The sequence below is a fragment of the Euprymna scolopes genome, chromosome 29 (assembly GCF_053919585.1).
Source record: "Euprymna scolopes isolate OS-2025 chromosome 29, ASM5391958v1, whole genome shotgun sequence".
NCBI lineage: Eukaryota > Metazoa > Mollusca > Cephalopoda > Sepiida > Sepiolidae > Euprymna > Euprymna scolopes.
In genome coordinates, this window is record NC_136510.1 from 12,971,422 (window position 1) to 12,996,623 (window position 25,202).

A 25,202-nucleotide genomic window follows, 5' to 3' on the forward strand; every position below is an offset into this window, starting at 1 on the left:
TGGACGTACCTGGCTCTTATATAGATAGAGAATAGCATCAGCAGTGAGATATCTACTGGATCGATAGAAAGATCCCACCATTTTTCCAGCGGCCTTGGCAACAGATTTGATATACGTGTTCCATTTAAGATCAGGAGTAATGGTCAAGCCCAGAAGCTTGTCAAAACTTGAGGCCTCCTGAAGACGAGAGCCATTCATTTCAATTGATGACAAATGTGGATTAGAATGTTGATGATGTAAAGAGAGAAGCTTGGTTTTAGATGCATTAAAAGTAACGAGCCACTCCTTTCCCCATTGTACTACGTGCTCAAGATCAGAGGAGAGAGAATTGGAGAGAACTTGGTCGTTTACTGTCTTAGATGTGCTACCATAAATGGTAGTGTCGTCAGCATAAATGTCTACAAATGATGTAAGGATATGATTTGGAAGATCATTAATGTAGATCAGGAAAAGAGTTGGGCCCAGGATGGATCCCTGAGGGACACCGGCATTAATACTGTGAGCTTCTGATTTTTGCCCCTCAACTACTACTCTTATGAACCTATCAGAAAGAAATGATTTAATAATTGAGAAGACTTTTCCAGCTATACCATAGCTAGCGATCTTATGAAGTAAACCTTTATGCCATACCCTATCAAAGGCTTTAGATATGTCAAGAGCAATTGCCCTAGAAAGATTGCCACCGTCGAGAGATTTGCTAATCCTATGCGATATAACTGTAAGGACATCTGCTGTAGATCTAGCAGAACGGAAACCATATTGAGTGTCACTAAGAAGGTTATTTTTGTTGAGATGTTTGATTACTTCTGTATTTAACACAGATTCTAGCAACTTACTCATGACGCACAGGAGACTTATTGGCCTGTACTGAGAGGGGGATGAGCGATCACCTGAATTCTTAAATACAGGGCATACTGATGAGATTTTCCAGGGAGATGGGAAACTATTCTCCTTAAGACAACGTTTAAACAGTTTTGTAAGTATGGGCGCTAGTTCAGGTTGAAGTTTTTCAAACCTATTTATAAAAATCAAATTCCTATGAAATTTTTTTTCAATCTTTTTGCAAAAATAAAATCAGTGTTTTTTTTTTTTTATGATCAATCGAAAATATAATGCTTTAAAAAGCAGACGATTAATTGTAGAAATTTCTTCAGAGGTAAAATATTCTGAAGACACGATATTTGCAAAACCAAAAACAATTATCTTGAATATACTTTTTGACCCAATTCTGTGTTGCAGAAACATTCTATTTTTATTTTTTACTTATATTTTTTTTTACAAGGTGGTCACCCGGAAGCCACTCAGGGATAAGGGTTATTGTAAGTACAGTACGTTAGTGTGGATATTTTAGAGTGTCTACTTAAGGGGGCGGTTAATCAGGAATTTGTTTATGTTGGACTTGAAGACATCCAAGTTGTAGTCAGGAGGGAAGCAGGCAGATGGAACAGAGTTCCACAGGCGTGCACTTCTAAGAAAGAAGCTTTGTTCATGGAATCTACGTTTTGATTTAGGCATAGATAAAGAGTGGGGAAAGTTTTTGACAGTGGATTCAGCTAGACGGGTGTTTTTTGTAAAAGATTGGCGAGGGGGGACCAGAGATTGGAGTTCAGACGAGCACCTGCCATGGAAATAACGATAAAACAAAGATAGGCTTGCAACGTCTCTTCTGTGGGAGAGAGGTTGCAGGGAAAAGAAAAGGGCATCCTCCACTAAGCTACGAAGTCTATTTTGTACTCTGTCAAGGCAGAATAGGCTGTTTTTAGCAGCTCCTGCTCAGATATGGCAGCAGTATTCCATCCTTGGACGTACTTGGCTTTTATATAGATAGAGAATTGCATCAGTAGTGAGATATCTTCTCGAGCGGTAGAAGGATCTCACCATCTTTCTAGCAACCTTGGCAACAGACTTGATGTACGTGTTCCATTTCAGATCAGGAGTGAAGGTCGAACCCAGAAGCTTGTCAAAACATGGGGCTTCTCCTAGACGAGAGCCATCCATTTGAATTGATGCCAGATGGGGATCAGAGTGTTGATGATGTAAAGATAGGAGTTTGCTTTTAGATGCATTAAAAGTAACCAGCCACGTCTTCTCCACTGAACCACACGCTCGAGATCAGAGGAGCGAGAATCAGAGAGAACTTTGTCATTTACAGCCTTTGATGTGTTGCCGTAGATGGTCGTGTCATCAGCATAGATGTCAACGAATGATTTAAGTATGTGTTTAGGGAGATCATTGATGTAGATCAGGAAGAGAGTTGGGCCCAGGATGGACCCTTGAGGGACTCCAGCATTAATACTGCAGGTCTCTGATTTTTGTCCATCAACCACTACTCTTATGAACCTATCAGAGAGAAATGATTTAATGATAGAGAGAATATTTCTAGTTATCCCGTAGCTGGAGATCTTGTGAAGTAGGCCTTTATGCCATACCTTGTCGAAGGCCTTTGATATGTCAAGAGCAATTGCCTTGGAAAGGAAGCCATTGTCAAGAGATTCACTAATCCTATGAGATATAACCGTTAGCACATCTGCTGTAGATCTTGCAGAACGGAAACCATATTGCATGTAACTAAGAAGGTTATTTCTGCTGAGGGGGTTGACTATTTCTCTATTTAATATGGATTCCAGCAACTTACTCATGACACACAGGAGACTTATTGGTCTGTACTGAGAGGGAGATGACTTATCACCTGAGTTCTTAAATACAGGCCATACTGATGAGGTCTTCCAGGGTGTTGGAAAGCAAGGCAACGTTTAAACAGTTTCGTAAGTATGGGAGCAAGTTCTAGTTGAAGCTTTTTTAACACTATATTTGGGGGTCCTGGATATGACCTAAAACTATATCCGATGGTGAGGGCCCCAGCTTGCAGGCCTTAGGGAGTGTTGAGCCACCCTTTAATTGGCATTGCTCCCAGGTCCACCCTGACCTGGAGTGGTAGCACCTGTTAGGGTCCCAACTATGGGTTAAATAGATTACGACTTAAAAAACTAATATACTATATTACAGAAATCGTTCTTCAAAATCACCAGATTCAGCATTAAATAACCTGAAAAGGGTTGATATGCCGTAAAACAAAACAACCAACCAACCAACTATAATTGGGATGCCGTCGGGGCCAGTAGCTTTACTGGAATCAAGGTTCTTGATTAGCTTGGCGACCTCATGCACAGATATATGTATGTTGTGTTCTGTGTTATAGGAGGAAATATAGGGAGTTGATGACCTTTGTTGCATAGGGCAGAATTAGCTGCAAAGTTTTTGGCAACTAGTTTGGCCTTGTCTGACGCTGACGAGATGACCTCTGGTCCGTTGATAATGGTTGGGATAGAATGCACACTTCTGTTTAGGATCCTATTTGTTATTTGCCAAAACTAGTGGGAACCAAGCCGCTGATCAGCTACTTTGGATTTAACAGACTGGACATATAGCTCTCTTGCATTTTTTATTACTCTTTTACAGTGGTTGCTGGCAGTCCTGAAAGCAGCTTTAGTCTCAGTGCATCTATTACGTTGGTAGCTATGGAAAAAGTGATTTCTGTGCGCGATGGCAGCAGCACATTCTGGGGAGAACCATGGCTGGCTGATAGGTTTTTGTTGGAATTTTTTAGATGGTATGAATCGGTCTATGCCTACAATTAACCATTCGGTCAGGTCTGATACTATAGAGGACACATCACATTTTTAAACATGGAATGCAGAGGTATATCAGATATAAATGTACGGAAGCTATCCCAGTCAGCCATGGAGTATCGGTATACAGTATGGTAGAGGGGTATGTCTGGGGACTTATTACATTTCATTTTTATCTTAACTGATACGACGGAGTGGTCGGAGGATCCTAGAGGAGAAAGAACGGAACATGAACATAGCTCAGGGGAAGTTGAGAGAAAAAGGTCTTGCATATTGACCTGTAGTATCGGGCACACGGGTGGGCTCATGAACAATCTGAGTGAGGTCATAAGCAGTGGCAAAATCATGACAGAACCTCCCCTCATCGTCCGTCTTATTTAAGTGGGTCAGCTATTCCACGTTATGGACAGGATCTGGTCTATTTTCTCAGATATGCTCTTAAAGATAGTAACTCCGCTGTTGTGGGGCCGAGAGAGGGCAAATATAAATGCAGTGGTGTAAGCAAGTGCAACCCTGAAACACATATAAGATAAATTAGGATCTTCTCTAGAGATATCCCTGCCACATGGGAAGCCATCTTTAATGTAGGCACATATTCCATGCCCATGGCGATCTTGGGGGTCAGATTTAAATGTTAAGTTAAAGTATCCGTTAATTATGAACTCATCTAGGGAAGTGCTTGGCCCTATTCCAGTTTCGCTAAGAAAGAATATGTCCGGTGTTGTCTCCTGTAATTGGGTTTCAACCTCTGGAAGGTTGGAATGTAGACCCCAGATGTTGGAGAAGGAGACATGGTAGTAGGGATCTACGTTGGAAGATGGGGTTCTAGGTTTATTCGAGGTTTTTTTCTGGAGATGTTGAGGTTTTGGGATTTGTGGAACAGGTCGGCATACTTAGTTAGAGCAGTACAGAGAGGGAAAGTAAGAGAGAAAAAGACAGGAAATTTTTTTTTTTTTTGTAGCACATTAAAAGGTAAAGCCGTAACAATTACCCATTAGTATGGCATCGAGAGGCCCCACCAGAGGCTACTGCATGGTCCAGAATCCATTCACCAAATGGCAATACAGCAGTCCCAGTACTTTGTGCCTGCTGATAGGACAGCCTCCTTAGTGGTTAATCCAAGGTTCGGGTCTCTGACTATCAGGCGGATAACGTCAGCCCAGACAAAACATTTACCTCCAGCACCCTTACTAGTGACATGGCCACAAGGATAGACAGAGACAGAAAAATTTCCGACATCTCAGACTACTGGTCACCAAGTAATACCGACCTTTAAAGCAGCTTTTTCTTCACCCTTTGCCAGAAAAATCACTCATTTGCATGAGGACTGAGGGACAAAAAAGGAGAAGCGAGAGTTACTGGAGCTGCCGATAACACATCCACTGTATTATCTACTCTCCATAAAAAAGGGGGGGGTATAAGGGACTTATTAATATCTACTTAGTAAAGTCTGGGGCTCAATTATCAATTCAGGACGCTTTTGAAGATAATCTCCCCTCCCATGTTAATGGGTGGATGTTTTGGCATTATATATCTCGAGTTTGAAATCTTCGAGTTTCACCTTATAATTAAAATCCAATAATTAACTTTTATCAATTTGTGAAGTCGGCTTAATATAAATTTACACTTGAGTTTAGATAATTATTCAAGATTTTAATTTGGGAGGTTCTTGTTTACATAGGTGACATTTTTTTTTTTTTTTACATTGATCACCACTTATCAAGGCCCGGAAGCCACTCAGGGATAAGAGTTATTGCAAGTACATTACGTTAGTGTGGAGATTTGATGAAGTGTTTACTTAAGGGGGGGCAGTTCATTAGGAATTTGTTAACGTTGGACTTGAAGACATCCAAGTTGTAGTCCGGTGGGAAGCAGGCAGACGGAACAGAGTTCTACAGGCGTGCACTTCTAAGAAAGAAGCTTTGTCCATGGAATTCGTGTTTTGATTTAGGCACAGATATAGAGTGGGGGAAATTTTTCACAGTGGATTCAGCTAGACGGGTGTTTTTCGTGAAAGATTGGCGAGGGGGGACCAGAGATTGGAGTTCAGACGAGCACCTGCCATGGAAATAACGATAAAACAAGGATAGGCTCGCAACGTCTCTTCTGTGGGAGAGAGGTTGCAGGATAGAGAAAAGGGCATCCCCCACTAAGCCACGAAGTCTATTTTTTTTTCTTTCCGTTTTACATGTAACAAGACGATATTGGTTAACAGCATATTTGACAAAGATTTCAGAAAAGAACAAAAAAGCAAGACAAGATAGGTAAAATTTAGTTACGAGTTTTTAAGTCAAAGCTGTAATAAGAAAACAGTTTGCGGTAATTAGTACAAATTAGGTTCAAAAGTTGAAAACTTTTTTAACCTTAGCTGAAGAGTCTGGAAACAGCGACCTACCCTTTATTGGGGTCATATCAGAAGTGGGAACCTAGCAGACTCATTTTAACTACATAAGGATATGGTGGGCGGGGTGTGTGTATTTTGGAGGTGGGGGGGTATTTTATTATTTTATTTTTTATTTTATTTCTTTGTCTATTTTTATTCTTTTTTTTATTTTTGCTTTATCTATCGGGATTGAAATCTTCGAGTTTCACCTTATAATTAAAATCCAACAATTAACTTTTATCAATTTGTGAAGTCGGCTTAATATTAATTTACACTTGAGTTTAGATAATTATTCAAGATTTTAATTTGGGAGGTTCTCGTTTTAGCGTGCATCGAGCTGGAGATAGTCTTTACAGTAATCCTTCCTAACTGAGACATGTGAAGAAGTCAAGTCAGATTTGTGATTAATCCAAGTTGAAAAGTTCAATAAAGTTCATGACGAGAAGATTATGCCGGAATAGGTTTTTTCTTTCTTACAAGGCTCTGTGCAAATGAAACTTCCGGGCAAACTCAACTCCCATCAGACTTTGTTATAGAACACTCAGAAGTACTCCTGGCAATGCGAATTTCAAGTGAAAAATTATAGAATTATTAAAAGGTCTCACTTATTATTATTATCTACATATCAATACTGTCGTATGTACGTACATCACGGTTTCCAGATTATAAATTATTCAATCGGGATAAAAAGAAGGATAAAAGGTGATAACATACTATGATCATTAAATTAGTATACAGATATGCTAATTTAATAATCATAGCATGTTATCACCTTTATCCTTCTTTTTAATAAATAGGATCTCCCGATCACCAAAGGCGTAAATGTAAAAAAAAAAAAAAAAAAAAAAAAAATTAATTTTTTTTTTTTTTTTTTTTTAATTCAAGTTTCACCCCAAACAAGGCACAGTGCCACTTTGAAGCAGGGGGCTACTATTAGGGACTTAATTAGCGGGGTCATTATGAAGGGAGATGAGTAAAAAGATGTTTGTTAACATTACACTTGAACTTCTGCATATCATTGCAGTTGGGAAAGCAGAATCCCGGAAGGGAGTTCCAAAGACCCGCAAAGACCTGTAAGGGGATGAGACTTGGTAGCTTGTCGGGTTTGTCGGGGGTAGTTACGTCGGGGAGGTACAAGTGTTTGCAGTTCGTCAGAGCATTCACCATTAAAGTAATTGTAGAACAGGCAGAGGGATGGCGACTCTATTTTGAACCCTGTCCAGGAGCGAGAGACAAGCAGCAGATGCACCAGCCCAGAGATGTGACAACAGTACTCCATTTAAAAAAATGATGTCGCTTTTGAGCCATACGTGAAACTAAAATATACCTCCTTGGTCTTCTGGCTAGGATTCAAGGGCATAATGCTAAAAACTATTTCAGTCTACATAATTTACGTGACCAAAATAGGTTTTAACCATTAAAGTAACAAAAGTCATAAAAAAGTTTTTCGATAATTCTTTTATTATTTCCGACACCCAAAGTAGTTTTCAACTTTAAAAAAAAATACATTTTAAATTGTGGGAGAGGGGGCAATTACATGTAAACAACGAAAAAAATATCTATAACAAAGAAATAAACAAAAAAAAATCAAATATTTTAGATTTTAAATGGGGGGATCACTTTGAATTTAATGTTAAATGAGCACCCACTTTGTGGTCAGTTACTGATAAACGGACACTTGTTACGTCTAGTGTACATTCTTTTTCTGCATGGGGAAGGATTTTGTTTTAATGGTAAAAAAGATTTTTTTTTAATTTTTGGGAGGGAGGGGGGATGTAGGCACTGTAGGTATATCTATCTATCCATCCATCCATAGCCTTGAACCCCTGGAGGGGCATAGGCCATCTACAACTTTGTAGATGCTTTTGTAGCGAGAAATTTTTTTTCAAAAGGTACATACAGTGCCTAGTCTTCCCAAATGGTCACCCACCTGGTACTGGCCAGGCTCAATGTTGCTTAACTTTGGTGATCTGGTGAGAACCAGTGTGTCAACGTGATTGTGCCCTATGTAGGTATACCTAACCTTACAGTACAAATGTTGGAATTCACATCATCTCGAGCACTTCTGCTATTGCATTTTGGGAGTTGCCTTCGTGTAAGAGTGCATACGAGTATGTGCACTATGCAAATTATCAAGTGTGCACGAGCTTATGTCACAAGAAAAGCAGAAAGAAAAACGCAGCCAAGTGAGATAGACGTGTATGGCCCCATGGTGGCCGGAAGAGACTTTTAAGCTGGTGTTGAGATGGCAGGGTTTTGTTAATTTCATGGCAGACAAAATGAGCACTTAAAAAAAAAATAAAAGGAAGCATGCATAGTTTGGAAAATAACAGTAATAAATGCCTTTGCTAAAACAGAAAAAAAAAAAGCCGAATCGAATTTTTGTTTCTTTCATTTTTATTTTATTTGTTTGTTCCTTTGCGAAAGTACCAGACAGTGTGGGGGTCCGAGAGAGGGTTGAAGTGTAACAAACACAGTTCAAGTGTAATGGCCACATTACATTTGAACGTTGTTTTTTTTTTTTCCTTTTTTAAATACATGCGTGTGAGGCACAAAATAAAGGCGCAATTTTAATTTCCAGCGATGTTTCGTCATGAAAGGACGTTACATTCGTTTCTAATTCAAGGGAATTTTCCCCGCCTTATTCCTGCAAAAAGCATTTTTGGAAACTCGTGATTTCTGTGGATGAATCCCCATTGTGGGGAGTTGAATTAATTCCCAGTTGAAAACTTGTAAAAGAAATTATTGCTCATTTTTTGTCATGGACTTTATAAGAACCTTTCAACCATGTGGCGATACAGATAATCGCCATTCATCCAACTTCTTGATTTGCCTCAGTTGAGAAGGATTGGTCCTGGAGAGGCCACTAACCGGACTGATGACACACTAAAGTGCTTCGCTTGCATAACCATAGATTGAATCGATAAATCCTTTCACTTTCCTTTGGGAATTTCCTACCTTCAAGAGTTTTTAACCCCTTAATTTTCTTCACAAAAATAAGTAGAAGGAAGCGATGTGATCGAAAGTGAAGATTGTTCGTTTGTTGTTGTTCATTTTTTCCTAAAACCAAGTACAATTTAGAAATTTGTTTTGAAATATTTTTGAAGAAAAAACAAACAAAAAAAAAAAAATAGTAATTATTTTGCACATTTTTAATTAAATTTATTTTTGGTACTTTATGCAAAATACGGACCGTGCTATTTTTTAAGATAGCATTTTCAGGTTAAATTCAAGTTTTACGACATCCTTTGTTTATTAAATTGTTAGGTGAAAGTAAGAATAGTTATAAAAGGACCTTTCCTCCCCATGTTAAGAATGGGTTTCTAAGTAATGACATTATTATTTCACCACGACCCCAAGTTGTTGACATGTAATAGTCAGAAAACGTTGAACCTGGTAGGTGGGAGTGGGGGGGGGGTAAACTACGATGGTTTTTATATTTAGTAGTTTCACTACGCCCCCCCCCCATTTTACTATACTTTGAATTTAAAATTCACGGCTAGCTCCTCCCCCACACGTACAAAAAATTGATCAAGTAGTTTTATCTTTAAATTTAAAAAAAATCAAATTTTATGGCTAAACTACAAGTACTAATCTCATTACGCCATCTTGAAAACAGTCTGAAGAAACAAGGGAAATAACTCCATATCGAGATCTTAACATGAGAAGAGGGGGGTATTGAAAAAACTCAAATTCGCTTAAAAATTATTTTGTTTTTCTTTCCATATGTACATCGTACAGATTTTATTTTATCGATTTTTTTCGGTACAAGTCAAGAGTCCAACCTAATAAAAAAAAGGTACTGGTCACGGTAAGAGTTCCCTGCCGAACACCCTAAAAAAACAATGACTTCTCCCCGCGCAGCTGCAAAGGACATGTTTTAGTTGCCATAGTAACAACTTTCTATCGACATTGTTTTACTGTTTATGAATATTGAAATAAAATACATTACTACACATTAATAATATCTCACTTTTAATCACTTTTATCGACTTTTTAAAACTTTTTTTTACTCTTTTTAAATGACAACGTTAATGTTTATGAATATTGAAATAAAATACATTACTAAACATTTATTAATATCTTTCTTTTTTTTTACTGTTTATGTGTCAATTTTATCGACTTTTTCTTTTCTTATATTGAAATATTATATATATGAAATATTGAAATTATTCTTATATTGAATATTGAAATGCGTAATTTCTATACTGATAGGTTTTCTGATTTTTTTTCACTGAATTATTATTGATTGGACATTAATTAACAGGTTATAAAAAAAAATTTAAAAAAAAAATCATTTCAATATTTGAAAGGGGTGCTCACTTTTTAGTTACAACGTTCTGGTAACAGTCACCCATTTTTTTTTTTTTTTTTTTTTTTTTTTTACGAAAGTGGCTTCGGGAGATATGAAATGGTCCCATGTTGACGAAACAATGTATTGGGAGGCGTACGATATGAAAATTGACAACGGTATGGAAAATTATGAAACATTTCTCCAGCAAGTTAGTGAAATTTATAATACTTAAAAATTTAAATTAAAAAAAAAAAATCATGCTACATTAAATAAAAACACTAAAATCATATCCGGTTGGGTTAGGTAGAAAAGTAACTTTTATTGCCTTTGATAACATTTATTTGTCATATATTTGTTTTTTTACAACTTTTTCGAATCTATGTGTACAGTAATACAAACGCCAAGTTAAAAAAAAAAAACACAAGAAAACTCGAAACTTTATTTTCATAAAAAACAATAAAAAAAGGTATTGCCACTTGTACAGTTTAGTCAAGACATTAAAAAAAAAAAATGAAAATATCGAAAAAAGTTTAAATTGTATGTATCCGTTATAGAACGAAGTTCTCCGGAAAAAAATTTGGTAATTGTGCATTTAACGAACCAGACGTAACTCAGCATTTGCTCGGCTTTGTCCGACGCATGACGTCAACAGCCGGATATAACCGAGCGTTGCCGATTAAGCAGACGAGAATTTCGCTATCAATTGGAAGAGTGTCACAACTCAAGAAACGCTTATTTGAAGAGAGTTTTAAAAAGATAACTGACGAAATAATAATGAATATTACAAACCTTGCGGACCAGCTCCAGACCCCAGAGGCTGCACTAAACTTTTGCCAGCAACGAAAATTGTTGGCAGAAGAGAAAAGGTGTTTACATTGTGGCCAGGATTGTTTACTTGCCAAGAGAGCAAGCCTTTCTGACGGTTACGGTTGGAGGTGTAGAAGTTGCCGCTGTTGGACCTCCATCAGGAATGGGACCTTCTTCTCAAATTCGCGACTAACCATCCCATGCATCCTAAAAATAATATACTTATGGGCGTTCGAGATGGCGTCGACAAAAAATCTCCATCGAGAATGTGGGTTACGTTCTCGCCACACAATTGTGGATTGGAAAAATTTCCTGCGTGATATATGCAGGGACTATTTTCTCAGGAATCCCCGGCAGATTGGAGGCCCAGGCCATAACGGTAGAAGCCAAGCAACGCAATAAACGAGAATGCGGTACCAACCGGGAACTTTTGGACACATATCTTATTGAGTTTATGTGGAGGCAAAAGTTTGTTAGGCAGCCTTTTGACTCCATATTAACCCATATAGCCGAAAGCTACCCGGTTGGTAAGGAGGAGCTTCCTATCACAATCGCTACCTCTTCTCCGTCTACTTTGCCGTCATATCTCGCAGGGATTCCGGTAAAAAAAAAAAAAAAAAAAAAATCCTTATTCTAGCAAAAAAAAAAAAAAGTCCTTGTTTCTGGCGAAAAAGATGTACAAATAATCCTTGTTCCTGCCCCCCCCCAATGCTTTTTATTACCCCTTTTTTAGACTTTTTCCATTTATTTGACATAAAGAGTGGCAAAAAAAAAAAAATTAACTTTTACGTGTTTAAGACATAGACAATGTTTTTTACGTTAAAAATTGAAAAAAAAAAAAAAAACAGTTCAGACAAAAAAGTTTCCTATTATTAAAAAAAACTTGTTTTTTTATGTATTTATTTTGAAAACAGGGTACTGCTGCAGTATTTTACCAACCGATTTCACAATCTTAGCCGAGCGTTGACGAACGCTTTCGGCGTTAACGCCGACGAAAGCCGAGAATTCGGAGCTACTACGGTGCAAGAACGCTAAAAGTATGTGAATAGCAACAACATTACAAGGAAAAGATATTACACATACACAACAAAATGGATAAAATTAATACAAAAAATTTGGATAAAATAAATCACAAACACTTACCGTAAGTTTTTTTAAAGTAAAATAAATTTATTTTGTTGAATATTTTATTTTTTTTTTTTGGTTCATTTTGTTTTCCGATAGCTTTTTTTTTGGGGGGGGGGTAAGCAGCAGTAATAAACACTTCAATGTTTTTTTTTGTTTGTTTTTAACAAAACGTTATTAAACAGTAACAACAATGTTTTTTTTTGTTTTTTTCAGTAATGTTTGTAGGGGGGGGGGACAACAATTACTGTTTATCTTTAGTTCCGACTGGAAGATTTTCTACTGACTGTAGAGGCAAAGTAGGGAGCAAAGGGTTTTCAGAGGATGTGGAAAGAAGCTCCTTCCCAACCTTCCGCGATTTGATTTATTATGGAGATAAAAGGGTTGTGTCCAAATTTTTGTCTCCACATAAATTCGCATAAATATGTTTCCAACAGCTCCCGGTTTTTTTTTTTTTTTTTTTTATCGCTAAATTAAATAGCTGAAATGAAAGGCTGTGTATTTTTACTTTGAAACAATAAAATAACTGAAATGAAACGCTATGTGTGTAATTTCAATGAAAATTATTCGTCTGCTGCGCGTTCGTTTGAAGCGCCCTGATTGGCTGATAGAGTATCGTACCGCTCGCCATGTTCCGGCGTTTTCCGACGGATGTCGATCAACGCTCGGCTAAGATCGTGAAATCGGTGGGTAAAATACTGCAGGAGTACCGAAAACAGAAAACAATTTCAAATAATAATAATAATAATAAATAAATAAACATAAATGAACGGTAGGTTTTTGCTTTTTACTTATTTATTTATTTTTTTTATGTTTCTACATTTTACAATTTCATTGTACAGTTATTTTGTTGTAGCGTTGTTTTTATTTTATCGCCAACGCTCGGTTTTATCCGGCTGTTGATGTCATGATGCGCCGGACAAAGCCGAGCAAATGCTGAGTTACGTCTGGTTCGTTAAATGCGCAAGTACCAAAAAATTTCACTTAATTTCATCAAGTAGTTTTTTTTTTTTTACAGCGGAAAAAACATGTTTTTATGAGAGCGCGTTGAAGGCCGCCATCTTGGATTAAAAAATTTTTTTTTTTAATTTTAGAAATGACAAAGGGAGATGACTCCAATCAGAGCGCTGACACCCCTTCCCATGCTAAATCGAACATTGCATTGAAATTTTGCAGAAATAATTAGTTATCGAGATATAAAAAGTTGTATTATGCATTGTATTCTTTGGCGGCCATCTTTTTATATGCGCGTGCAGTGTCAGTCATAGATGAGCAGATTTGTTTATGGCGCGCGCACACGCGTGTAAAATATGGCCGCCGAAGAATACAATGCATAATACAACTTTTTATATCTCGATAACTACTTATTTCTGCAAAATTTAAATGGGATTTTCGTATTCAGCATAGTCGAAAACTTCTGTAAGTCGTCATTTAAAAGAAAATTGCTGAGGTGGACCTAATCTGAAGATGCCCGGAAAACTCGTCTCTGGAAAACTCATACCCCCCCCCCTTTTTACTAGGTAGGAAAACTGGTCCCTTATTGAATAAATATCGATTGAAAACACATTTTATTACCGTTCTTGAAGGAGATATTGTTTTTAAAAGAGACTATGCAGTGCACAGTGGAGTGCAGTGGCTGCAGTGCACCCGCACCCCCATAATATTTAAAATTATTTTTAACGCTTGCTTAAAAAAAAAACTTGATCACGGAGTCAAAATACGAAAAACGAAACCAAATATTTATTTAAAAAACACTCTAGTTTCAACACTAAAAATAAAGAAACAAAAATAAAGAAAGAAAACACGTATTATCAAAGAAAGCAATTATTTTATTTAGAAGTCTTCAGTTTAAATAATTCTTGTGTTATTACAAAACAAAAAAGAAAACACGGTCTTATGTAATTTTGGTATCGCGCTGAAATAATAACGTTATTATTTCGAAAGCCATTCTTAACATCGGGAGGGGAGGGTATCGTTTAAAAGTCATTGTGCATTACTAAAAAAATATACAAATTTATTTTCTTTTTGAGGTGGGGGAGGCTCGTTTTAAAACTATATCTACCTCAGTATTTTCTTTAATTTTCGGACGTTTTTTGTTAAAAATTATTTAGTAATACAAACCCATTATTTACTAAGTAATGTTGAGTCTGACATTACTTGTTATTTTTTTTTAATTAAATAAACTCTTTAAAATAAGTTTAAACACCAAAAACTTAGAAAGCTAGGTAGAAAACGAAAACTTAGAACAATCAATTTAATTTTTTTAAAACAATAAACATGTAAAAATATTTGTAAAAATATTGGATGTACATTATACCTAAAATTATACAAATTATTATTTTCTTTTGGAGGGGGGGGGGGCTCGTTTTAAACTATATCTACCTTAATATTTTCTTTAATTTTCTATTTTTGAGCAATTATCCTCCTAAGACGTGATCCTCTTATGTCGGACATGGTTTGTTCATAAGGAACACTCGACATTACTTTTTTTTAAAACTAAATAAACTCTTTAAAATAAGTTGAAAGACCAAAAACTTTCAAAGCTAGGTAGAAAACTAAAACTTAGAAAAATTAATTCAATTTTTTTTAAATAACAGTAAACAAGCAAAAATATTTTTAAAAATATTATGGGATGTTTATTCTCTTTTAAAGACAATATCTTCTTCAAGAACGGTCATAAAATGTGTTTTCAATCGATATTTATTCAATAAGGGACGAGTTTTCCTACCTAGCAAAGGGGGACGAGTTTTCCGGGGACGAGTTTTCCTAACCTAAATTCAATCTGAAAATTTACCTAAAAAAAAAAAAAAAAATAGTCATGTTCATCCTATCTTTTTTTTTTTTTTTTTTTTTTTTCGAGAAACAAAACTATTTCTGACTTACAAATGCGGTAGAAGCTCATGTCATTTTTACTTTTTATGGATTTGATATACCCACGTTTTTATTGGTTACAAAATGGGTGATTGATTTACTAGAACGTTGTAACTAAAAAGTGAACACCCCTTTCAAATGTCGAAATAATGATTTTTTTTTTCAATTTTTTTTTTTTTTTTTTTTTTTTTCATAATCTGGTTAATTAGTGTTCAATCAATAATAATCAAGTGAAAATTTTTTTAAAAACCTATCAGTATAGAAATTACGCATGGGGGTGATGGTTGTACAACTCCGCAAAAAAATATATATATTTTTTTTTTTTTACATAGGCATCACCACATTATCAAGGCCCAGAGGCCACTCAAGGATAAGGGTTAAAGAGTGTACAGTAGAAATTGGACATTATAGTAATCATTAGTAATGAAAATTTGGTAAAGTTGATAACTTATATGGAACGGCTCATCAAGAACTTATTTACGTTAGACTTGAAGACAACCATATTGTAGTCAGCCGGAAAGCAGGAAAACGGAAGACAATTCCACAGGCGTGCACTGCAGTTCTAAGAAAAAAGCTTTGTTCATGGAATCTACGTTTAGGTTTAGGCACAGATAAAGAGTGGGGGGAATTATTGATAGTGTTTTCAGCTAGACGAGTGTTTCTTGTGAAAGTTTGGCGAGGGGGGACCATAGATTGAAGCTCATTCGAACACTTTCCATGAAAATAACGAGACAAGCTCGCAACATCTCTTCTGTGAGATAGAGGTTGCAAGGAAGAGAAAAGGACATCTCCTACGAGGCTACGAAGTCTATTTTGAACTCTATCAAGGCAGGCCAAGTCCTTTCTAGCAGCTCCTGCCCAGATGTGGCAACAGTATTCCATCCTTGGACGTACCTGGCTCTTATATAGATAGAGAATAGCATCAGCAGTGAGATATCTACAGAATCGATAGAAAGATCCCACCATTTTTCCAGCGGCCTTGGCAACAGATTTGATGTACGTGTTCCATTTAAGATCAGGAGTAATGGTCAAGCCAAGAAGTTTGTCAAAACTTGAGGCCTCCTGAAGACGAGAGCCATTCATTTCAATTGACGTCAGATGTGGATCAGAATGTTGATGATGTAAAGAGAGAAGCTTGGTTTTAGATGCATTAAAAGTAACCAGCCATTCTTTACCCCATTGTACTACGTGCTCAAGATCAGAGGAGAGAGAATTGGAGAGAACTTGGTCGTTTACTGTCTTAGATGTGCTACCATAAATGGTAGTGTCGTCAGCATAGATGTCTACAAATGATGTAAGGATGTGATTTGGAAGATCATTAATATAGATCAGGGAAAGAGTTGGGCCCAGGATGGACCCCTGAGGGACACCGGCATTAATACTGTGAGCTTCTGATTTTTGCCCCTCAACTACTACTCTTATGAACCTATCAGAAAGAAATGATTTAATAATTGAGAAGACATTTCCAGCAATACCATAGCTAGAGATCTTATGAAGTAAACCTTTATGCCATATCCTATCAAAGGCCTTAGATATGTCAAGAGCAATTGCCCTAGAAAAGTTGTCTCCGTCAAGAGATTTGCTAATCCTATGAGATATAACTGTAAGCACATCTGCTGTAGATCTAGCAGAACGGAAACCATATTGAGTGTCACTAAGAAGATTATTTTTGTTGAGATGGTTGATTACTTCTGTATTTAACACAGATTCCAGCAACTTACTCATGACGCACAGGAGACTTATTGGCCTGTACTGAGAGGGGGATGAGCGATCACCTGAATTCTTAAATACAGGGCATACTGATGAAATTTTCCAGGGAGATGGGAAACTATTCTCCTTAAGACAACGTTTAAACAGTTTTGTAAGTATGGGCGCTAGTTCAGGTTGAAGTTTTTTGAGAACTATAATTGGAATACCGTCAGGGCCAGTTGCTTTACTGGAATCAAGGTTTTTGATTAGCTTGGCAACATCACGTACAGATATACGTATATCACATAGCGTGTTTTCTGATACAGGAGGAAATATTGGGGGTTGGCAGCCTTGATCGCAAAGGGTAGAATTAGCTGCGAAGTTCTTGACAAAGAGTTTGGCTTTGTCTGATGCTGACGAGATTACCTCAGGTCCATTGATAATAGTTGGGATGGAGCACACGCTTCTGTTCATGATTCTGTTTGCTATTTGCCAAAACTGGTGGGAACCAAGCCGCTGCTCAGCTACTTTGGACTTAACAGATTGAGCATACAACTCTCTTGCATTCTTTATTACTTTCTTACAATGGTTGCTGGCAGTCCTGAAAGCGGCTTTAGTTTTCATGCATCTATTACGTTGGAAACAGTGGAAAAAGTGATTTCTGTGCGCAATGTATATTTTGTTTTAAGCAAAAACAATATTAAATACTTAATTTTCATGTCGAAAATAGTAATATATCTAAAAATGACAAAAATCCATTGAGTAGAACAATTGCTTGTGTTTTTAGTAAAAACAAAAAAGAAAACTCTATATCGCTAATATAAATGTTGCGTTCCGAGTTCTCTCCCCCATGCGTGAACTCTTAATCGTCTACTTTATAACGTCTAAGAAAAATGCAATTTTACCAAATTTTCCGTAAAAATTACTTTTACCTGTAAATAATTTTCTATTCGATGGATTTTCTTAATTTTTGGATATATCACTATTTTCGACATGACAATTAAGTACGTTTACTTAAAACGGAATATTAAAAAAAAAAATCGATCCATTAACTACTTTAACAAGCACCAAGAAATGTTGCATCTACTTAATTGTCATGTTGCAATTAAATATTATTGTACTATTACATAGAACATGTACTTTCACGATTCATTCATCCGTCATCGTTTGGAGGAAGGGGCATGTAACAAGACGGATGCATTTATATCCTCTACTTATGCTGTTTATTATTTAAGTATAACAATGGATAGGCGACACGAAGTCCGCAGTAGCAATAAGGTAAAAAATTATTTTATTTTTCTAAAAGAAAAGAAATCAATAAATATTTCATGAAAGTAGTATATTTTTTATAATAATAAAAAAAAAAAAAAAAATTCAAAACAGTAACATTTAATATTTTATGCAATAATTAAGTATAATGCGAATTTTGGCAATTGTGGTCTGGTAGACCAACACAAAAACATACCTTAAAAAATTGTTTTCTAGGGGTTTTCGAGTGTGCTAAAAACAAATATCGCATATTTTTAAGGTAGGTTTTATGTTGGTCTATCAGGTCACAATTACCTGATTTTTTTCTATCTGATACTGTTTGCTGCCGACTTCGTGTCGCCTATTGTTCTACAAGTGTTTTATTTAATTTTGGATTTTTGTGCGATCATCGAGGGACAACATGGGCATGGCTGTAACGTTGCATTTTTTTCCATTGAATCAATGAATCAGTGAATCACCAATATAACTTGTAATTGTAATTGTCTTCGAAAAATATTTTTATTAATAATTAATTTTCTACATTATCATTTTTCGTCATTTTTGGATATTTCACTAATTTCGACATGACAATTAAGTAGATGCCATTGGTTTTATTAAAATTCAATATTTCGAATTTCGTTCTTAACACACACAAAAAAAGCTATACATTTTGTTCTTTCTGAATAATAAGAATTTTTATTAACTTGGCTCCCGACGAGGGCAGTTGGGTTTTACGGTAAAAATTCAGTTTCCTAAAAAAGAAAAAATATTACCTCCGTCTAGAGGACTTCATGCGTTAACAACAAATAAATATTACCAAAAGCAATATAAGTTACTCTTCTACCTACACACCTAAGTTTTTTTGTTTTAACTCATTTTAAAGCGTTTATTTACTTCGAAACAAAAGCAGAGTCAAGTCTGTTGAGTAAGAACGGAAAACAAAATGGCGGTCTCGTTACAGCCATGTCCACCCTCGATAATGGCACCCCTCCCCCTCCAAAAATTAAATAAAATACATTATTTTTGCTCGCTTCGTAACATTTATTGGACGTGCTTCTATGTTCCCATTTACGAGGGAAGAGTTAGATACAAGGTCGGTTTTAAATGTGGGGAAAATCCAGCTCCCCCAAAAGGGGCACTCTGAATAGGAACAAAAATTTAAATTGTCTCAGTCATGAAGGATTTCTCCTCCACTGACCGAGGACAGAAAAGGTGAAGTGACAAGTGTATGCCCACGATTGCTCCTCTTCTGATGGAGTTAGTTACTACACTTCGACCGTAAGGTATAGATTATCAGTGATCACACTTCCCGTCATTTTTTTTTTTAAAGAAAATAGCTTTAAAAACAATTTTTTAAAAAGTTAAAAACCAACCGATATTTATAGCATTTCGAACTTCTATTCGCATCGTGGTTGTTATTCACAACGTTTCGACCGATGTAACCTCCGATCTTCGAATTTGAAAACGTACCAATAAAGAATGAATATCCAGAAAAGTTCAGTACTTACCTAGTCAATCCAGAGTATCGACGGCGAAATCACAAGTTAGTCCCGGAAATGCCGAAATAGTTTACGATTTGACCCCCCCCCTAAAAAAATCAAAATAGAGCAGACGACGCTAGGTTAGAATTAAGGTTTAATTTTTTTAGCCCAATTTAAATTAACAAAAAAAAAAAAAAAGAAGCTTGGGGGGGGCTTTCAAATCGTAAACTGCTTCGGCCATTTCCTGGATTCTCCGTCAATACCCGAGATTGACTACGTAAATACTGGAAATACTCTGAGTTTCCAACTGTCCAAGTACCGTTGAAAAAATATTTATGTCAATAAAGATTTCCGTAAAAAAATTCACCTGAAGAAGGCTGGAGGTGACATCGGCCGAAACGTTGTGATTATAACACGATGAGAGTAGTAGCCTGAATAATCTAAATAATCATTCCTCATCTAAAAAAAAAATCCAATTTTTTTTTTTTCAAATAGTTTCAATTTTAATAAGTTCGTTAAAAAAAAGCAAAAAAAAAAAAAAAAAACTTGTAAAATCTTAATCTCTTAATGACGACGACGCCCTGCCATGTTATCATGAAAACCCCAAACATTTCAATCGTAAAAACAAATTGAAAGCAATGACGACATGTGTACGCGTGGATTCAACAACATTCAACAAATATTCCTCTCTTTCAAAATGTCGAAATAACTCACCAGTTTCCAAAAAGTTTAGATGTTGTCCAGTTGTTATCGCCTCCTGTCGTGGCCGCAAATATCAGCTAAAAAAAAAAAGAAGAGGAATTGGAAAGTTCGGAAGATTACGAGAGTCGGAGAAACAAGTCAGAACCGATTGCCGCTCCTCTTCTCCTTCTTTTCTTTCTTTCTTTCTTTCTTCTTTTGTTGAGAATTGAATCGTATTAGTGTGTTCAATTTCTTCTATCGGAAATTTTAACGCCGGTGACACGTGAATAAATGTCCCTGGGAGAGAAAACGAACCAGGAAACATTCCAAGTTTACTTTCAACATATTATATATTAGTATAGAGTAAGAACGCAATCTCTCTCTCTCTCTCTCTCTCTCTCTCTCTCTCTCTCTCTCTCTCTCTCTCTCTCTCTCTCTCCCTCCCCACACACACACACAGGCTCATCTCCTCAGAGAAAAGTCCAAAAATCGATGGATTAAGGAAATTATTTTAAATTTTATTCTTTGTTCAAGTAATAAATTTTTGTTTTGAAAAATTATATTTTTCTGAATGGAATTTAAATATTAACAATTATAAATTTTATTTTGCTCTATCTAGTATATTGAGCAATTCTTATTTGGCTGGGATTGTCTTATATAAAAATATTACCTCCCAAAAATATTTTGTAAGACTTGATACCACAATATTCTAAAACATTGCTGGAAAAATGGTGGGATTGTTCTGCCGCTCCAAAAGATATCTCATTGCTGATGCAATTCTCTATCTGTATGAAAGCCAAGTACGTCCAGGGATGGAGTACTGCTGCCACATCTGGGCAGGAGTTGCTAAAAACAGCCTATCCTGCCTTGACAGAGTACAAAATAGACTTCATGGCTTAGTGGGGGATGCCCTTTTCTCTTCCCTGCAACCTCTCTCGCACAGAAGAGACGTTGTGAGCCTGTCTTTGTTTTATCGTTATTTCCATGGCAGGTGCTCGTCTGAGCTCCAATCTCTGGATCCCCCTTGCCAGTCTTTCACGATAAACACCCGTCTAGCTGAAACCACTGTCAATAATTTTCCCCACTCTTTATCTGTGCCAAAATCAAAATGTAGATTCCACGAACAAAGCTTCTTTCTTAGAAGTGCACGCCTGGAGAACTCTGTTCCGTTTGCCTATTTCCCACCTGACTACAACCTGGATGTCTTCAAGTCCAACATAAACAAATTCCTTAAGGAAGACACTTTATCAAATCTCCAATACTAATGTACTGTACACGCAATAACCCTTATCCCTGAGTGGCTTCCAGGCCTTGATAAGTGGTAACCACCTTGTAAAATATATATATATGTATGTATGTATGTATGTATTATTGATGCATGCCAGTTATCATAAAAGACACTGGACTCATGAAAAAGCATTTTAAAAACTACTTTGCAAATAAACCTAGTGAACCAAGTGCGAGATTCAAACAATTGCACTTAAAGGGACTGTCAGCATCTTAAAAAGATCTCTCGGTGGGAATACTTGCGTTAACAGGTGAATGTTTGGTATCCGGAAAGGTGTTCCACCCTCAGCTTGAACAAACATAAGAAAATAAAAAGTGAAAAATGTTATATATATATATATATATATAACAAGGCAATAGGAATGAAAAGTTTACTCTAAGCAAGTGTAAACTTAAAACTAATATAAATATTAATATTCCACATGTTTTAACTGACATGAACGTTTTTATGGGGAACCATCATAAAATGTTGTTTCATTTAATGCCATAACCAACAAATTCTTAGCTCGACTATACTAATAATTTGCTAATATATTTCTTTCCGCTGAAGAGAAGAATAGCTTTCTTTGAAACACCACGGATTAAGTATTTCTTGAAAAGTTTTTTTGGAGTATTTTGTTAAACAATAACTTTCCTTGTAAATTTTACTTTAAACTTTGGATTTCTTTGCCATATATATATATATATATATATATATATATATATATATATATATATATATATATATATATATATATATATATGTGTGTGTGTGTGTGTGCATGTATATATATATGTATATATATATATATATATATATATAGTTTTTTTAAAATTTATTTTTTATTACCGTTTTATCTGTTTGGTTACATATGTTTCGGATGTTGGACCGTGTTTACGATCTAACAGCCTCATCAGACATTACAAAAATGGTTGGTTAGTATTAGGAACATTATTAGGTTTTTACTAATTAGCAGTTTTACCATATTTATATATATATATATATGTGTGTGTGTGTATATATGTGTGTGTGTGTATATATATGTGTATGTGTATATATGTGTATGTGTGTATGTATATGTGTGTGTATATATATGTGTGTGTGTATATATGTGTGTGTATATATATATGCGTGTATATATATGTGTATATATATACACATATACACACATATATATATACATATATATATATATATACATATATATATGTGTGTGTGTGTATATATATGTATGTGTATATATATGTGTGTATATATGTGTGTGTATATATATATGTGTGTGTATATATATATGTGAGTATATATATGTGTGTATATATATATGTGATTATATATATATGTGTGTGTGTATATATACATGTGTGTATATATATATGTATATATATATACACACACACATATATATGCGCATATATATATACACACACATATATATATATATATATATATATATATATACATATATATATGTGTTTCGTCGTCTACGACTCATCAGAGTGGCGTAATCTAGTGAAATTCGAAATCGGGACCCCATGGTAATGAACCTAAACTCTTAACCCACTCGTTCATCTTGCATGACTGTTTGGATATATCACGATTTACTTAGATGTTATTTGTTTTTGTTTTTCATAAATAATTGAAAAACTAAAATAACATCTATATTATATATATATAATATATATATATATATATTTCTGTGAAAATATATTTTATTTCCTTATAATATATGCCAATCCTTATTTAAGAAGCTCAATATAATTACAGAGCAATATAGTGAATGAATGAAAAAAGTCTATATTCCAAAGTTCATGAGGTTGACCATCTTATAATTTATTCCTTTAATTTAGTTAACATTTTATGTCAAGATCTGTAAATGCCAACTGAATTAAAGGAATAAATTATAAGATGGTCAACATCATGAACTTTGGAATATAGACTTTTGTCATTCATTCACTATATATATATATATATATAAATTTTTTTTAATTGCATTTTCACCTCAAACAAGGCACAGTACCACTTTGATGTAAAAGGCTACTATCTGGGACAATTGCAGGGATATTATGTAGGGAGTTGAGCAGCAAGATGTCTGTTTACATTACACTTGAACTTCTGTATGTCAGTACAATCGGGGAAGCAGGAACCCAGAAGGGAATTCCAAGGTCTAGCAGTTCTAGGAAAGAAACTCTTAGAGTAGAAGTTTTCTGGCATTTGGGGATTTCTACTGTGTAGGGGTGGGGTTTTACTGCTTGTCGGGTTTGTCGGGGGGTATTTATGTCAGGGTGGTACAAGGGCTTGTAGTTCATCCGAGCAACTTTCTAGCACGGTAGAGAGAGCCCACCTTCCTCACAGCAGCCGCAGCAATGCCCTCTGTATATCTGTTCCAACTCATGTTTCCTGTAAATGGTAAGCCAAGGAATTTAAAAGAAGTACTTTCAGGTAACTTTAGAAGTGCACGCCTGTGGAACTCTCTACCACTTGCCTGTTTCCCTCCCGACTTCAACATGGATGTCTTCAAGTCCAATATAAACAAATTCCTGATGACCCCCCCACCCCCCCAGTAATGACACTTTATCAAATCTCCACTACTAATGAACACTGCAACACTATCCCATTGATTACTGTACACAAAATAACCCTTATCCCCGAGTGGCTTCTGGGCCTTGATATGTGGTGACCTTCATGTAAAATAAAATAAAATAATGTATCATTAGTCATAGCTATTGGTGGCTGAGAAGGTTTCTTGTAATTATTAAAGAAAACCAGCTTAGTCTTGCCAGCATTGAATTTTACCATCCATTTATGTCTTTATTGTACTGCAGACTGGAGATCTTCGTTTTCGCCTCGTGCCTGTTATCGTGTCATCTCGAAATATACTCATCTCAGAGACAATTTTATCAGGGAGGTCATTTACATATCTATAATATAAAGCTGAACGTCTGTGTGTGTGTGTGTGTGTGTGTGTGTGTGTGTGTGTGTGTGTGTGTGTGTGTGTCTGGTCATGAATAGGCTCCTATATGGTTGACTATTATAGAAAACTGATCACATATAATGATAGAAGATGTATCGAGACACAGGAATGGGTAAGTTTGATCTGGCAGAACGGTGATTCATTAAAATTGTGGGGTCTGCGTTCGTGCCTGGTCCACAAAGTATGGAAATAAAAAATTTAAAAATTAAAAAAAAAAAACGTTTACAAGTATTTTTGATATAGATGTACATAATAATACTTTCATAAGTATGTTTTAACTTAAATAGGGATGGTATAATAAAATTGTGGGGTCTGCGTTCGCACCTGGCCTCCATAGAATGGAAATAGGCACAAACTTTAATAAAGACTTTTCATATCTAGCTGCGTAAGTATACTTTGATAATTATGTTTCAGTTTGAAGAAATATGGTATAATAAAATTATGGCTTTGCGCCTGACTTCCATAGAATGGAAATATGTCACAAAGTTTAACAAGGTTTTTTAATATAGGTCCACAGAATACTGTGATTAGTGTTTCAGTGTGAACAGGTATGGTATAATAAATTATGGGGTTTATTTATTTTATTTTTACTTTCAGCATATTTTGCTTTGGTTTTGATACCCCCAAATTCAACCCAAATTTACAACCCTTCCTTTTCATAACCTATCATACTTTCATAAATCAGAGTCCACTTTCTGTAGGCTGTTTTGGACCCAGTCAACGACAGGTACTTTTGCTAGTATATATATATATATA

General features: G+C 35.7%; 1 protein-coding gene and 1 pseudogene across 2 annotated transcripts in view; both read right to left on the minus strand.

The window, feature by feature from the left end:
- The window catches only part of LOC145252484 (uncharacterized), a 36,649-nt gene extending 16,091 nt beyond the window's left edge, over positions 1 to 20,558 (minus strand). The window contains exon 1 of one of the 2 annotated variants that reach the window (XM_080111916.1): positions 20,242 to 20,558. The gene's annotated coding sequence lies outside the window, so the exon portion shown is untranslated. Of the gene's footprint in view, positions 1 to 19,419; positions 19,633 to 20,241 lie in introns of those variants that run through there. The other variant, XM_080111917.1, reaches the window with a different exon arrangement.
- LOC145252909 (5S ribosomal RNA) lies at positions 7,906 to 8,022 on the minus strand (annotated as a pseudogene).
- Positions 20,559 to 25,202: the final 4,644 nt, after the last annotated feature.